The sequence below is a fragment of the Arvicanthis niloticus genome, chromosome 29 (assembly GCF_011762505.2).
Source record: "Arvicanthis niloticus isolate mArvNil1 chromosome 29, mArvNil1.pat.X, whole genome shotgun sequence".
NCBI classification, from domain to species: domain Eukaryota; kingdom Metazoa; phylum Chordata; class Mammalia; order Rodentia; family Muridae; genus Arvicanthis; species Arvicanthis niloticus.
Window position 1 is genome coordinate 4,770,695 of NC_133437.1, and position 16,446 is coordinate 4,787,140.

Genomic DNA, 16,446 nt, shown 5'->3' on the forward strand with positions numbered 1-16,446 from the left:
TAACTTAGTTCCCTCCATTCTTATGCACACTTTCACATTTAACATACTCAGTGATTAGTTCTAGTGTTGGATGCTTTGAAGGAGTTAACAGTATCTTAAGAGCATCTTTGAATCCATCAAATGGAGCACACTATCATGTCTGGGTTGCCTTCTTTGAACTTATCAAAATGTGCCTTTTGCACCATTAAAAATCTCTGCTGCTTTCTGGAAGAAAAAAATTCAGAGCAAAAAGCCCAGAGTCCTGACAGCATCTCCAAGAGAGAAGCAGGGAGTGGGAGCAGCAAGGCTCACTTTGCAAACAGGAAATTCAGGCATGTGGAGATGAAATCACCAAGCACACTGCCAGGATTCTTTTTTGGGGTTTTCAATTCCTAGTTTGTGTTCTATCTACCAAAAAGTGGTGTTTGTCTATGAAGTGCCGCTGATGGTTGCTTAATTTCTCCTAGAACAAAGCTAACAAACATAACAATTAAATTAAATCACCCAAGAGGGACACAGCTTTCCATTGTAAAGTTCTGAGGGAACAAACTTTTGGGGAAACTTTTTCCCCCTGGGGTGCAGTGCCTTTCTTCCCTTTCAGTTGAATATATTGTGTCTGATGGAGCAAAAAATTGTTTTTAAGAAACCCTGCACCAATCTGTCTGCCCCAGCTCAGACACATGCTCACATTGAAAATTAAATTCACAGAAATGAGAGGAAAATATCAAAGGAAGCAAAAGAGCATGTCTTCTGCTTCCCAGAACTGTTCTCTGGGGTATTTAGTGGCCTGTTGGGTGACAGGATGATCAGGAGGAAGGATAGGGACAAATTAATTTGTCATGCCTTCTTGATTACATCACCAAAGCACTGAGGAAAGGAGCATTCCACACCTTCTACCTACGGGGGCTTTAATCCCCAAGAAGCTTTATTAGAACTCAGACAGTTAAAGCAGGTTTCTGTCTCTCCCTTTATTCCAGCTTGAGTTTCATGAGCACCATTTCCTTCATTAGCAGCACTAACTTCTTGGATGTAAAGCTTGCTTAAAATGGTAAGTACCAGGAGAACATGGAGACAGAAGGAGAAATTAAAGGAGACTTACAGAATAGTACCGTTCAATCGCACTCACGGGAGAGAGACTGGATTCTGTGGCAAGAAAGATCTTTGTAGCCCTTTAAAATGTTGCTTCTTCTTAAGTGTGTTTGTTTATTTGCTTGTTTTGTGTGTGTGTGTGTGTGTGTGATTTGGTTTAAAGTTTACCATTTCTTAAATAGTAATCTTTATATTTCCACATAGTCAACTGTCCAACCCAAAGTATTTTGATTGTTCTTCAATCAGAAATACAACTTTAATATGAAAATTTGAGATGAAAATGTATTTTGCATTGTTTTGCTTTACAGCGACTTTCTAATTTGCAGCCTTCCTTGGGTTATAGCTCTCTAAGCATCATTAGCAAATATGACTGGGTACTTGACAGAGATGGTGGCGTGTCCCATAAGCCACACACTGAAAGTTGGATGTGGATAATGAATGTGATCTTGCAGATGCTGACCTTTCATAGTAATCTATTTTTCTTGAAATAATTACATTTACCCTGAATCTGTGACTCCAGCATTTCCGTGGTGCATGTGTGTGTGTGTGTGTGTGTGTGTGTGTGTGGTGTATTTAGGAACACCAACATCTTACTGATTTGTCATTTCAGTCTGAGGAGTGGAGAGTTTGAGGAGCTCAATGTCCAGCCTCTTTGGTCACCAAGCATGCCCTTGACAGCGCAGATGAACTGGCAATTAAAGCTCTCCAGCTTCTCTCCACTGGCTCAGATTCTTCCGCCCGATCCCTTCTCACCTCTATTCTCAGAATGGCTGGTTTGTTATGAAACTAATTCTTTTCTAGGCCAAGTTTCCCTTTGAACAGGGTGCAAAGGCATATGATCCTGTGGATTACAAGTGGGTTGTCATCAAAATGATACAGCTCTGTTCTTCTCTGTTCCTTTCTTGGAATGGCTGAGAACAGACTTGTGAAGAGAAAAACTTGTTGGCGTTTGGGAGCTGCCAGGTTTTAGAGAGCCCAATTATGTCTTTTTTGAACTAGCATTTCTTTAATAGAGTTTAATTTTAAAATGGTATTTTTTTTTTCAGTTTTTGACATTTCTTTCAGTTTTTTAATTTGAAAAGATAAAGATATGTTTACTCATTGGCGAAATAAAAATGGACTTTGTGAGTAAGCAGGGTCAGCTGCCCATCTGTGTTCAAACCTATTGGCCATCAAAGGGCGTGTGTGTTCTGAGAGGTGCCCTTAATATTGCATCTCCTTCTAGTGCCTTTGCTTTAGCTCACTGCAGCCAGAATGCACTAGCCTTGGCTGTGGCATACCATCTATGACATCTATTTCTTAAGGTACAATTCCCCTATGCAAATTATTCCACTTGTGTTTTGTAGGCATTAATTCTCCCAGGGTCATAGGACAGTACTGGTAAGTGTAGTCTAGGGCATGGACTGGAGAAGATGGCTCACAAGTGAGTGCACTGTCTAAAGAACGATGTAAAAGTATGTGTACTTTCGAAAAACATTTGGTCTTTCATAGGAGGCTTCCAAACATCATTGGAGAGCTCTCCTTCTCTACCAGAGCTGGAGTAGGAGAACTGAAGTATGACAGATCCTCCAGGTCGAGACTTGAGGCAAGTGAATGGCTCCTGAGAGAGGATGTGAACTTGTGAGAAGGAGGATAGAGAGATATCACAATGAGGCTAGAGAGCTGGCTCAGCTGTTATGCTACTTACTCATCCAAAGGACTGGAGGTGTGTTTCTAGCACCTAGTCCACAGCCTACTGTGACTCTAGTTCCAGGGGATCTGACACTATTTTCTGACCTCTGGAGGCTTAGACATATGATTATATATTACACCATTTAATGTGAGAAAACTACACCTTTGGTGACATACTTGGAACATTAGATCAAACTTCGCCTGATTTCACGTGAACATATCATACACATGTGATGTAACTTCATGAACATCATATAACGATATGACTACTTTTATAACTTTTTGATTATTATCTATTTTGACTTAACTCTAAGCGCCACTGCTGTTTTAGTGCCAGACCCCCAGGGAAGTAATTGAAACTTGTGGGCCTTCATCCCACTTTGATTTTCCTCTGTACTAAGTACAATTTCCTCTCTTTCGCCTTTGTTGATCTTATGGACACTCTTAATAAATCCATTTCCTGGATACTATATCTTAGAATCATCTTCCTGGTACACTCCAAACATGCAAAAATATCTCTTTTCAAACAGACTGGGTTTCCTTGGGGTAAGCACCTACAGCTCAATCCCCCCACTTAATTAATGGTCAGTGGACATTGATAAAGGAGATGGAAAGCATGAAAGAGCCACAGAGCTAGGAAGTCTGCTTCAATATTGTATCTACTAGCTATGACAGGAGAGCCACAGTCCTGAAATGCCAGTAATATGGCTGTTTCATATCGCATATACAAGTGCCAAACAATAGCAACACGAGTTGACATACCAATACCAGTGAAAATAAAACCTCATGGGGTTCCACCCCATGAAGAACAGGCTACTAATGACCACTGAGAGTGGGAGAATTAGTCCTCCCCAGAGATAAGCCACCTAATTGGTCATCCAATACCAAATGACTCTGACTTGTGTGTGTGTGTGTGTGTGTGTGTGTGTGTGTGTGTAAAAAGAACACTTTGAGAGGAGTGGCAGAGGACACAGTGGAGAAAGAAGAGGGAACAGCCATATAATTATAACATATATCAATATATTACATAATTATATTTGAATTTTAAAAACTAACAAAAATAAATAAACAAAGCATTGTTTCAGTGTATTACTTTTGTAAATGTCTGGAAGTTTACCTGTTGCTTTTACTCCAGTATTCAACAGTTAATCAATCAGTACTTGAGTTATCTCACTAAAAGACCAAAAGTAGAAGAGATTTGGGTAAAAATATTATCTTCTAGATTTATTAATCAAATTTATTCTTTATTTAAAAAATTCAACTTATTTGTATACCCATGAAACTATCACGGTATTTCATTAAGACTCTGTTGTAGACTTTCCCTTTGGCTCTTTCCCCATTTCTGTGCAGTCATAGACCAATTTAATTTGTCCTATATATTTTTTTTTTTGCATTTTTAGTACACTTTTATAAATGAAAGCGGTTTTTTAAAATTTTACTCAGCATTTTCTGAGGTTTGTATTTTTCATTGTATGCCTATACAACTTGTATATTCACTGACTGATGGCAGCTTGTGTTGGTTCCAGTTTTCCAGTATTGTAAGAATACTATAAGAATTTCAGAACACATCTATAGACATAGGCTTTTCTTTCCCTCTTTTTTTGTTAAACATATGAAGCTGTTTAATTAGGCTGTAAGCAATTTTGAACACCAGTTCGTGAGGATACATCCCGTTTGTCAGGGAGAACTGAGATCGCAGGTAGCCCTGGAGGAGCAGCTTTAATCTTTGGCAAAATCTGCGAGTCCACAGTTTTCTGATTGGCCTTTCGCTGCTCTGTAATCTCGTATTTCTCCTCTCTGTGTCAAAGATCTCGCCCTCCTGATGCCTGGGTTTGCGCAGCAGCTGCTTCTTCTTGAAGTAAGCGTCAGTCAGGTGTTTGGGGATTTTAACCTCGCTGATACCAACTTTTGTTGAGGTGACAATGACAAACTTCTGGTGTGTTCTGCGCAGAGGAACTCTGTTGAAGCCAGAGGTCCAGTCACAAGTAGCAAGCCACTGCCCAGCTGCTTCAGGAAAACCATTCTCTTGCCCCTGTGGCGCCTGGTAAGGATGATCAGGACAGTCCCGGGAGTGATGCTGGAGCACACTGGCTGAAGGGCTGTTTGCCATGGCTCAGCAGCTTCTGAAGCACATCTTCGGTAGGAATATTTCTAAGCTTCACCACCCGGGTGCCACCGTTCTTGTTCCCACCAACTGTTTCTGTGACAGTAGCAAGGACCTTCTCCTTTTTCTTCTTCTTTTCAACCTTGGTCTTGGCAGCTGTACAAGGCCTTTCTGGAATACATAGCTGATCAGGAGTACCTGCCAATTCCTCTAACCAGGACAGGGTTTCAGCTGCAATGGGGCTCCGCCTTTCTGAGATTTTTAACCTTAGGTTTAGCCATTTTGGCCGCACTAGCGGCCCGGGGACCAGAGGCAGCAGCACCACCGCCAGCTTTCTTGGACGCAGGTTTCTTCTCTTTTGTATTCGATTTCTCCGCCTTTTCACACGCCATCTTGTAAGACGGGAAAGAGAACTAAGGCAGCCTCTTTTCTTTCTCCTGGCTACATACCTGAGAGTAGAATGATTATTTTCTAGAAATTTGTGTCCAACGTTTTATGAAGATGTAAAACTATTTTTAAGTGGTTCCATGGTTTTGTATTCCTACCAATTGTAGTTTCTCCATACCTTTAACATATCTATGTGTGTGCACATATGCATATCCATGTGCGCATGGGCAGGGTGCACACAGATACACATAACATGGAGCTTAGAGAGCAACTCTATGGTGAATTCTGTTCTCACTTCCCACCTTTCATTTGAGACAGGGTCTTTCATTAGCAAGGAATTTTGCCAAGTAGGCTAGATAGAATACTATTTGGCCAGGGAGGTCCCAAGGATCCATCTGTCTCTGCCTCCCATCTCATTGCAAGAACTACAGGTGCATGCCTTCATGCCCAGCTTTTTACATGGATCTGTGGGTCCCAAATTCAGGTTGTTATACTCAAAGGGAAACACTTTAGTAACTGAGCCATCCTCACAGCCTATCTTCCTTTAGATCGTTTCTAATCCTGGGCCTGGACTGTCTCTTTAGATAGTGACTGTTCCCCAAGTCAGCAATATCATCTTAATGGCTTTAATTTGCCTTTCCCTAATGACTAATGCCACTGAATACCTTTAGATATAGTCTTCTATCCACATGTTTTCTTTGGTGAAATATTTGTTGGTTATTTTACTTACTATTTAATTTGGTCACTTGCTTATTTCATTATTTTAAGAGTACTTTTAAAATAATATATTTTATGGACAAATATTTTATCAGATATGAGCTTTGAAAACATTTTCACCTAGTCTGTGGCTTGTTTTCATTCCTCACTTCCCATACCAATGCACTCCAAAGAATAGAATTTTTTATTTCAATTAAATTCAATTTATCTTTAAATAGTCTTATAGGCTGTCCTTCACATATACTTTAAGAAATCTTTTCATAACTCAAAGCAACAATTATTTTCTTCTAGAAGTTTTACGTTTCACATATATTCTTTGACTCATTTATCTTTAATTTTTATATGAGTTAATTTTTATGTATTATACAAGATATGTATTGAAATTTACTTTATTTTTGCATATGGATACCCAAGTGTTCTAGCACCATGTGTTAAAACATGGTTCGTCTAATTTTAAAAATGGAGCACATAATTCCAGGAGTCCATAGACTGTTTTAGGATAATCATTCCTAGTGCTTGTTAAGAAGAGTATTCTTAGGTCCAACACTATCCTACCTAATTCATATCTGATGAAAAGCATCCTCAGTGATTCTTGTGAATACCAATCCCTAGGAACAATGAACATGTGTAGCGTGAGGTATTAGAAAAGAGGCGTCTGGCTGGCTCCTGGCTTAGCCTCCATGTTTCCGCACTGATGGTGCACTGATGGCTGTCTCAGTGGCTTCGGCCAGGGCTCCCAAGACATTGGCGTGGCTGCTGCCTCTGCTGGCCTCCACGGCTCTTAGCCTGGCCCCTATGCCAACCCTGCTACCTCCATGGCACTAGGCTAGCCCCATGCAATAACCTCCATCCTCGCAGTTAGATATCACAATATCCATTAACTCAGTAAATCAAAACTCTGAAACTTATAACCAATGGTTTTAATATATCAGTAAAATCTCAATACCCAAGATGCCCACACAATTAGACAAGTTAGTCCAATTATCCTAACCTTTAGCTATGCATAACTCCCTGAGACTACAAAAGCCACGCGGGTTCACGTCCACTGCCATTTTCTACAGCCTCTCCCCGCCCCCCCCCATCTCTCTTTGTGTCCCCTCTCTGCCACCCTTAGCTCCCTCTCGCTTTTTCTTGTCCAATCACTGGCCTCCCGCTGCAAATAGATTGGACAGGAAAATTTCTGCCACAAACATCATTAGCTATTCATACTTCAGTTCGGCACCATCTCCATCGGAGCACAGAAAAAAGATATAACTTAGTAAAGTATAGTGCAATACCTGTTTGGGGAATAATTTCCCCCAAAGTATGAGCAACAACAAGGTTTTTTAAATGTCAAATATTAACATATATCTTAATATATGAAAAACTTCTACACATCATTTTTAAATAGCCTAAATATAGGGTAGATAGTAATGTCCAAAATATTTTTTAAAGTACAAAGATTTAATTTTGATTAGTAAAAATATATAGAATAAAAAATGAGTAAAAACTCAAAACACACATAAAACGGAAAGGACATAAAGTATACCATTAATTGTGTCAAGGGGTTATTTCTATAATCCTGTAAGATTGTCCTAAAACATTTTCATAATAATAAAGAGATACTTCCATGGCAAGTATATAAATACAAACTTATTGTTTTAATTATTTTTAGATGCACAAAATCAACTTTTGGAAAGGGAGCTGAAAGCAAATACAGATAAGTGTGCCAATGGTTCTGTTCTCTGTCATGTCATCCTTACAATAATGCTGTCTACAGCACATCCAGAGGTCTATAAGAGGTAGCCAGCATCTCATGGTGGAGCAGGTTCTGTGCTGGGTGGTTTTACCTGAAGGTGGGCTGACGTAAGAGTTCTGAGCATGCTTAATAAAAGATGAACTAAGTTATGATGCTTAGCAGATTATACACAATAAATGCAGATTTATTTGTTAGTTCAATCTCTGGTGAGTTTCTTGGTACATAACTTCATCTTTCATAAGCTGGTATTCTTGAATGGTAGTTTCTAAATTATCTACAGTGAATGTATACATTCAGTTGAAGTAACCAGAAAAACAACAATAAAAAACAACAACAAATAAAACATATGTTAAACTTTGGCAGGGATTATAAAGATATCTAAGCCAAAGGAAAGGAACTGGAGGCGGTTAAAGACAGGGTTCGGTCCCATGATTTAAATGAAAAGGCGAGGCAAAAGTTTAATGTTTAACCAACTGTTAAAAATGCTTCCATGTGATATCACAGATTGAGAGGACTAGCCAAAACACATCTGTGTCATGATCTGTTCTGATCATGTTTACATTCCACTGAAGTCAAGAGTCCCTTCCTTAACTCATAAGGTGAATGAGGTGTGGAGGACAAAGTTAGTCACCAGTTCCATCTGGCTTATGAAGTATCTGTCAGTTCATCTTCCTGCCAGTGTTACTCTGTGGTCTCTTCCTCTAGAAAGTACCTCTGAAATATTTCATCCAGTTGGTAACCCACTCATGTCTTCAGGGTTGTACTCTGAACTGAAGTTGAACCCTGACAGTTTAGTTCTCATTACCTTCAAACAATGCTACTTTTGTTTTGAGGAACTGCTTTAAACCTCATAAATGAACTCTGAATGTTCTTGGGTATCAACTAGCACTTATAAAGACCAGTATTGACTTTTAGTAATTCTAAATAAACAAATGGTAGAGAGACAGAAATGTGCAGATTGCATGTTTCTGATTGCACTCAGATTCAAAAACAATAAAAATGTATTTGTTCCTTTAAAGTCCAGTGCCATAAATCAAATTAAAAAACTGCAAAAAGAGTACTGGAAGACAAAAACAGATTATGATCTATGAAAACATATTAAATAATCTAAGAAAAGTAAATTATATTTGTAAATGAAGCTGGAAAAATCTCAAAAGTGCTATGAATTTTATTCCAAAAAATTTTTGGCATAATTGTGTTATTTATATTGTTCTATAGTTTTGTCTCAGGTTATCCAGATAAACCATCTTTGTGGGACACACATCAGAACCTGAGCAGAATCCCAGAACTAAAGTAAAAAAGGACGTCATGGGCATGCATTTGTAATCCCAGCACTGAGGAGGCAAATGCAGGCAAATTGCTGGTACCTAGTGCCAGCCTACCTAGTCTAATTGACAAGTTCCAGGCCAGTGAAAGACTCATCTGACAAAAGGTAGATGATGTCTGATAAAGTCAAATTTGTCCCCTTCCTCCATTTAGACATGCACTCATTTATATGTGCACCTGCATGTACATGTGCATCACACACACACACACACACACACACACACACACACACACACACACAGAATCTTGCAAAGTCTAAGAACCATCAAACAGTGATTGATTAAGCAAAGTATGCAGAATATATAAAATGAAATAAATAAAAATATATAAACATGTCTAGGAAGTGTTTGCTTTCAGGTTTATAAATAGAATAATACAGCAGGATTTAAAACTATAAAAATTAAGTTAGCAACAGGCAAAGTGTTTCTTGAAGGAATCCAGAGGAAGTTAGCAAACGGACTTAAAGATTGATCATCGAAAATCTTACTATTATTTGGTCTCTTTTCTGAAGGATAGACAATATAGAAATGATAATCATGACCATCCTAAAAGAAAATATTGAATCCCAGTAAGACATGAGAATGGGCCAGGTAAACGGTTCAGAATGTACATTGGACTGCCCTGCTATGAACTACTCACATGCTTGACTTACTTGTATGAATTTGTGTCAACTGTGGCAGAAATGGAATAGAATGACCAAAAGCATGGGTTATCAATGAAAAAGGAAACTTTGGATCCTAATAATGTATAGAAACAGATTTCATGGCCATGGTTTGGGGCCTGAGGGTCTTAATCTTCTCCTGTATTTCTCACTTAGCTTGTAGAATTACTTAATTCGTGCAACATCTTAAGAATCATGAGTGTGTAAACCATACTCTGTGGTACTCTACTTTTCTAGAACAGTTATCAGCATACTACATCACGAGTATTTTCACCTTGGTTTGAGGTTGTTTTTTTTGTTGTTGTTGTTGTTTTTTTTTTTTTTTTTTTTCAAGACAGGCTTCAGTTTCACAGTGGTTTTTCTAGATACAGGATGTAATACCTCCTATTCCTTACCTAACTCACTTTGCATCTGCTCAGATTCTATGTTGAGATGGACATTATGGCTGAAAATACCTGATTTGACACCCAAAAGAAAATTGTCCAGCTGACAATGTTAGCCATTATTTTAGAAATGTGAGCAAATAAATTTGATATTTCTGTTTCCCAAGGCTTAAGAATTGTATGATCGGATCTGTGCTGATTTTCTTATGAACATGCAAATTATCAATCTTAGATTCATGCACAGAAATAATTTGAAAGGAAATGTTTGTGGTCTTTAAATATGCTATTCTGAGGGTGAAGCCACGTGTCCAGTGCTTTGCACCTGGTGCTTTATTAAGCACTTAGGAAAAAGAAGAGACGAGTATGGTTTCCAGTAGCAGCTACACTCTTATATTTGGCAACATGTGATTACATTTTTCGGTTTCACTTTTATTGGGACTCCACAAGGCACACCTTGTTTTCTCCATTTTATAGATGAGAGAACAGAGCTAAGAATGCACTTGCTCACATTTTCATTTTTAGTGAGGCCGAAACGATAATCTCAGTGGGCTTTGGGTCCTAAGCCTTTTTTCTTTTTGTTGCTCAAAAGATATTATTTTTTTCCCAATATGTTTTTTCCCCCAGGAGAAATTAAGTAATTATCTTAATGTAAAGAATCTCCTTAGTTCAAACTCAAGAATTCACTATCTTGTCTGATTTTTACAGGCCATTTCAACGCTATAGAAGCAAGAAATTGTTCAGTTCAGGGGAAAATTCACCAACCTGTGGATTCCATCTTTTGTGCAGGATTGATTAATAGGTGAGGTTGGATTTATTTGCTCTATGACTAAGCTTTAAAATTGGGATTTCAAATGGATATGTAGTCTCAATCTGATTCTGTGTCTCCTGCAATGCCTCCTAATGTATGAGAATCTTGGAAATGCACTGAAAGTACCAGCACACCCTTTTATCCATTAACATCAAACTGAGGTCTTCTTTGTTCACTTTTGTGGAACCTCTAACCTTTAAAGGTGAGTCCAGCAGCTGCAGAAAGCCTGAGCTGATTTTCTGCCCCTGGCAAGACTTTTTCAAGTTCATCTTTTTTTTTTTTCTTTCTCTCAAAATCTGATGAAAAATGAAATGTCAGGGAAACAAGCTCTTGGGCTAAAAAAACTTGTGTCTGTCTCTGTGACAGATGTCACTTTGAAAGGTTTCAGGTCACCTGTCAGAAACATGCTAGTGTGAGCCGTGCGCACATGGACGGGACCTCACACCAACACTGAGTTCTGCTCCTTCGAAATCTTTGGGGAAATGTAAACGGTTTCAAGTTATTGCCTTCTTTTTTAAAAAATTCTTATTAGTTAGATAAAGGAGGTTGGAAAAGCAGGAGGAGTAAGGAGGAGGGAGGGGGAGGAGAAGGAAAAGGGAGGGAGTGATGGAGTGTCAGAGGGAGGGAGGGAGGAGAGAGAGAGAGAGAGAGAGAGAGAGAGAGAGAGAGAGAGAGAGAGAGAGAGAGAGAGAGAGAGAGGCTTTTTACAAGGGAGAGCTTGACCTTTAGGTGACCCTGGCCTTGAACCAATCAGCATGCTTGTAATCCAAACACAGATGCCTGGAGCTAAGCAAATCTTATACTTGTGAACAGGAATTCAGTTTGCTGTCAAAATACTGTGAGGTTCACCACAGTGTGGCTTTAACAAATATCTTCAGCTAAAGGTTTAATGTTTGTGATTAATTGAGCAAAGTAATATTAAACATTATAACATTTAGTAGTGGTTCAGTTTCACTAAATATTTCCAGCATAAATCCATGTATTTTGAGAAGTACTGGATTCTGATACCAATTTGAATATAATTCCCTAATGTTTCTTGTCCGAAACAGCACAGATATTATTGTACAGTTTAGTAGTTTGTAATGACTAATAAAAGAGATTGAATTCTTATTTTCTTTCTGGATTAGTTGTGCAATGTTTGAATTACTTATCACAGTGCTTAAAGTGATTAAATATTTTCTTTATTCTTTTTACTTTATTCTTTTTCTTTATTCTTTTTACTGTATCATAATCAAGAAAATTTAAGAATTAACACAAAAATACAGATTTACTATTTGCATCTATTATATTACTAGTTCCTCAACCTAGAGTTTACCTTAATACTTGCATGTAATTAAAATGGTGTAAAAGCAGATTGGGAAAAAAAAAGAATGCATAATCCAAAAAAAAATACACCCATAGAAAAGAGTTTTCCAAAAACCAATGTATCACCAATCACTAATTAAAGGAATGAATCCTGTTTTGTTTAAAAAAAAAATACAGATTTAGTTTAATCACTTTGGGGGTAATGTCTTTACTATGGCATATAAGAAAAACAGTTAAGTTTATACCTTCAAAATCATGTTTTTGCCAAATTTACCATCTAAGCAAGAGGACAAACATAGCAAGCAGGGAAGATTAGCAAACCCAAGACACAAATGTAGAGGCTTTGAATAGACCATCAAGCCTTTTTGCTTGTTTTATTTTGGGCTGAGATTGAATTTAGGGCTTTGTGCATGTGGACAAAGTAGCACAGTGACACCCATGTGAAGATAAGAGAACAATTTGCAGGATTTGGATCTCTCTCCACAAGTTGAGTCCTGGTTGTAGAACTCTTGGTGTCAGGCTTCTAAGCAAGTGCCTTCACCAGCTTAGGCATCCTGACAGTCTCTGCTTGACTTTCAAGTCTGCAATGCTTTTCTTTGTTTAAGGAGGCCCCACCTTGACTTCAAATAAAAGTAAATTTCTTAAGATGTGTTTGTCGTATCCATGTTTGGAATAAAATGTGTACATGAGTGTGTGTATAAAATCTTAGGGCCGATAAGCAGTGGAGACTTGGAGTGCACTAGATTGACTTGAAATGAGATGGAAGTTGACTCTCAGCAGCATTTTGCACAATCTTGTGACATTTTTTATCCTTACATCTAGAGATGCACTTTAGAGCATAGCTTCTCCAACGTTAGTGCACACAGAAGACACTTGGTCATTCCCAATATGTAGGGTCAGATCAGCAGGTCTGGGATGGGGCTTGTCTATCTGTAGTTTTAGCAGACATCCTTCCCCAGGTGGGTATCACACCTGGATGGTGAGTATCACACCTGGATGGTTAAAGGTGTAGTCAAATGTTGCCTCTCAGTTTTCCATGAGAGAGTTTTATACTTTAAGGGTCTCATGTAATTTTGAAAGTTATGAAAGATTATTTCACATAAAAAACCCTTTTTGATCTTTGTCTATATACTGGTGACTTGATCTCTTTTGAGTAACTCTCACATTGTAATATAACTGTAGGTTGAACATCTCAGACTGAACTGCCTGCGTTACAAAGGTATGCATAGAGAAGAAACCATTTTCTGCTTAGCGATCTCTGCTTTTAAGTTGTTTATTTTCTCCACACTATTGTATTGATGGTAACATTATTATATACAATTTAATATATGTACACACACACATATAGTTACACTTCCATTAATATAGACATATCTCTTCCATGCTATGCAGCATTCATATTTTCATAATCAAAGTGTTTTAAGTTTTAACATAAATATACTACTTGATTGGGACTGCAGAGTTGGTTTAGTGGTTAAGAGCACTGGCTGCTATTTCAGAGGACCAGGGCAGGATTTCTAGCACAATGTGGTAACTCATGACTATTTGTAGTTCTAGTCTTAGGAGATCCAATACCTTCTTCTGTCCTCGGAAGGCATTAGGCATGCATGCATTCCAGAGAAATAAATGAAGGTAGAACACCAATATATAAAAAATAAGACAATAAGTTAAAAATAATATAAAAATGTGTTGAGAAGTACCAGGTTGTGTGGGGGGGACACTTGAATACAAAAGAACTCAAAAATATCAGCTGCATTTAGACCCAGATAACAACAAACATTCTAGAATCAGCTTAATCATGCCCAATTCCTTAGTGAGTCATGTTTATATCACTAGATATTAGTTTACTTTTTCTTCTTAAAGAAAGTTCTTGATGCAGTGGAAAGAAGAAGCAGATTCTTCTACAGAAATTAAAGCTTGCTGTGCCTTCTTGCAGCTGATAGGTGGAGATCTGACTGCTAGTCACACAGTGTTGTGCAGTCTTCTCATGCTCATCACACGTTTCTAATGTGAACATTGTTGTGTCATAGCACGCAGCGGCTTTAGCAGGACACTAATATCAAGCAAGAACATAGCAAACATTAGGTGCATCAAGAGAGAATGGACTGTCTGTGGTTCTCACTATTCATGCTTTGTGTGATGGGTCTATGTGTGGTGACTGTGATGTTTCTAGTCAGTCTTTTCATAGTTGAGCATTCCATTACAAATTATATCTTTTATAAATATTCTTTCTTTTTTGTGTCAAGTTTTTAGTTAGTTTAATAAGCATAAAATAATAATTGTTAATTTTCTTTCCTATCTTCTTTTAGAAGAGACAAACCATGAAGCGGTTGATGACCCCTGAAGGTGTTAAGGCCTTCTAAACTACTTTCACAAAGGGTTGTACTTTGTGTCAATGACGTCATCTGTTTTGTGTCAATGACATCATCTGGTGAGTAGCCTACACCTGGAGAATGCTATCATCGATTAGAAGCAGTGTTCAGTTATAGACTGTGACTTCTAGACAACTGAGCTCACTGACATTGCTGTTAACATCTTTATCAGAAAACTGCTTCAACCTTTCGGATAAAGAGTGGAGGAAGAAGAGGAGCCAGGGGAAGGATGTGCATCCATTTAGAAACGGACATTTCTGATTGAAATTAATAATTTTCAGCCACACTAAAATTAATTACTCTGTGGTTGTAAGTAGGCAGTGGATTTATAGTAAATGACAGAGTGTTTACAAATTTTCCTGACTACTCGATTAGAAAATGCACAAGTGCAGGCGGCAGCCGAGCATGCATTATTTAAGTGGCTGGTGTCTGGCGACAATCTGGAAACTGCAATTGTTGTAGATGCGTAGGAAAATTCTCACTTTCTGAGAGAAATTCTTTCACCTTTGTGTGCCCACAGCATGGATCTTTCCTCATGGCAGCTGCAGGAAACACAGGAACTCTGTGACCTGGAAAATGTGGGACAACTGACACAAGGTGACCCTGTAAGGCTGGGGTAGGCCCAATTAATTTAAAATTTTGCTTGGCCTTGTCTCTTCCAATTTTCTGAATCCTCTGGAAAAATGATTAATGCATACACTGCCAATGCGAAAATATTTTTGACCCTATTAAAGTCGACCAAGGATAAACCAAGTGTAGGCTGGCATTGTATCAAACTGGCTTTATTAAATTTGATTGGAGGTTTGTATGAGGAAGGGACAGACAAGGACATTATTTTGCACAGCCGCTGTCTTTTAAATGAAACTATCAAGTGGAATACAAAGTAGCGAAATGCCTTGGACAGGAATCATTTTACATATAAGAAAATACTACAAAGAACTTTATTTAAAGGGTAAACTATTTGCTAGGGGGGAATGTGCTTATTGCTATGCTGGTCATTCACCAGTTAGGATGTTTTAATTTCTGGACGGGGGGTACAGAAGCCTGATGGTACTTTCTCCTTTACGGAGGAGCTTGTCCAATCTCGCCTGCCTTCTCTTATATGTCATTGGAAATTGTACAACTTAGAATTATTGTGGGCATTTCAACCTTAGCAGAAGAGAGTAGATTCTAAAAGTGTTTCTCTGATGTACCTATCTTACACAGTCATGCAATTAAAGTGACTACTTTTTGTACTGGACATGTGATTTTGAATAAAGATGTTGTGATTTCAATACCAACCCATTGGATCTTTAAAGTTATGATCTTTAAAAAAAAAAAGTACTTGTAAAAAATTTTTAAAATCTTTTCAATTCTCATTAAACAGAGTGAAAATATGATGTGTGTGTATGTGTGCACATGTGTCATATTTATTTAACTTATTAGTACCTGTACCTGTCTCATTTTCTCTTTAACAAGTGCACCTACCTACAAGCAGTGATTAAGCCTTCTGTGTGTACCCTGGATCTTATCAAAAGATAATGCCTTTTTGTTAAGTTCTCACTCCTCTTCCATAACTTCAGCTTCTTTCTTTCTATTGGATCATTCATTTCAAGAATTGAAAAGAACAATTTCCTGTTCCATGTTCCTTCCCACTTATTATTATTAATTATTATTATTATATTCCCACTCTTATTTCAACTATGCTAATGTGTTGTCTTAGCTAATTTCTTGGTAGCTTCTAACCCATTCTCAAAGATTTCTCTTGCTGCTGAAACCAGGTTGCCCAGCCCACTGAGAACCTGTGAAACGTCCAGTCCAAGGACACTTAGATGTGCCATTTTACTCCCAGTGGCAGGATTTCATGGAGTGGGCTCATCCCTCCATCCTCAAGGGCTCTTGACTTGGCTTCCAACACACTCTTATA

The 16,446-nt window shown here is 38.1% G+C and overlaps 1 long non-coding RNA gene and 1 pseudogene across 2 annotated transcripts; one reads left to right on the forward strand and one right to left on the reverse strand.

Annotated features, from left to right (window-relative positions):
• Positions 1-849: 849 nt before the first annotated feature.
• Positions 850-15,843, forward strand: LOC143440271 (uncharacterized). Of its 2 annotated transcripts, XR_013108063.1 has the most exons (5): positions 850-1,027; positions 10,761-10,854; positions 13,351-13,387; positions 14,478-14,599; positions 15,061-15,843. It is a non-coding gene; the product is annotated as an uncharacterized LOC143440271 (long non-coding RNA). The 2 variants fall into 2 exon arrangements; XR_013108062.1 differs by having other exon boundaries at positions 14,478-15,843.
• LOC143440219 (large ribosomal subunit protein eL6 pseudogene) lies at positions 4,298-5,235 on the reverse strand (annotated as a pseudogene).
• Positions 15,844-16,446: the final 603 nt, after the last annotated feature.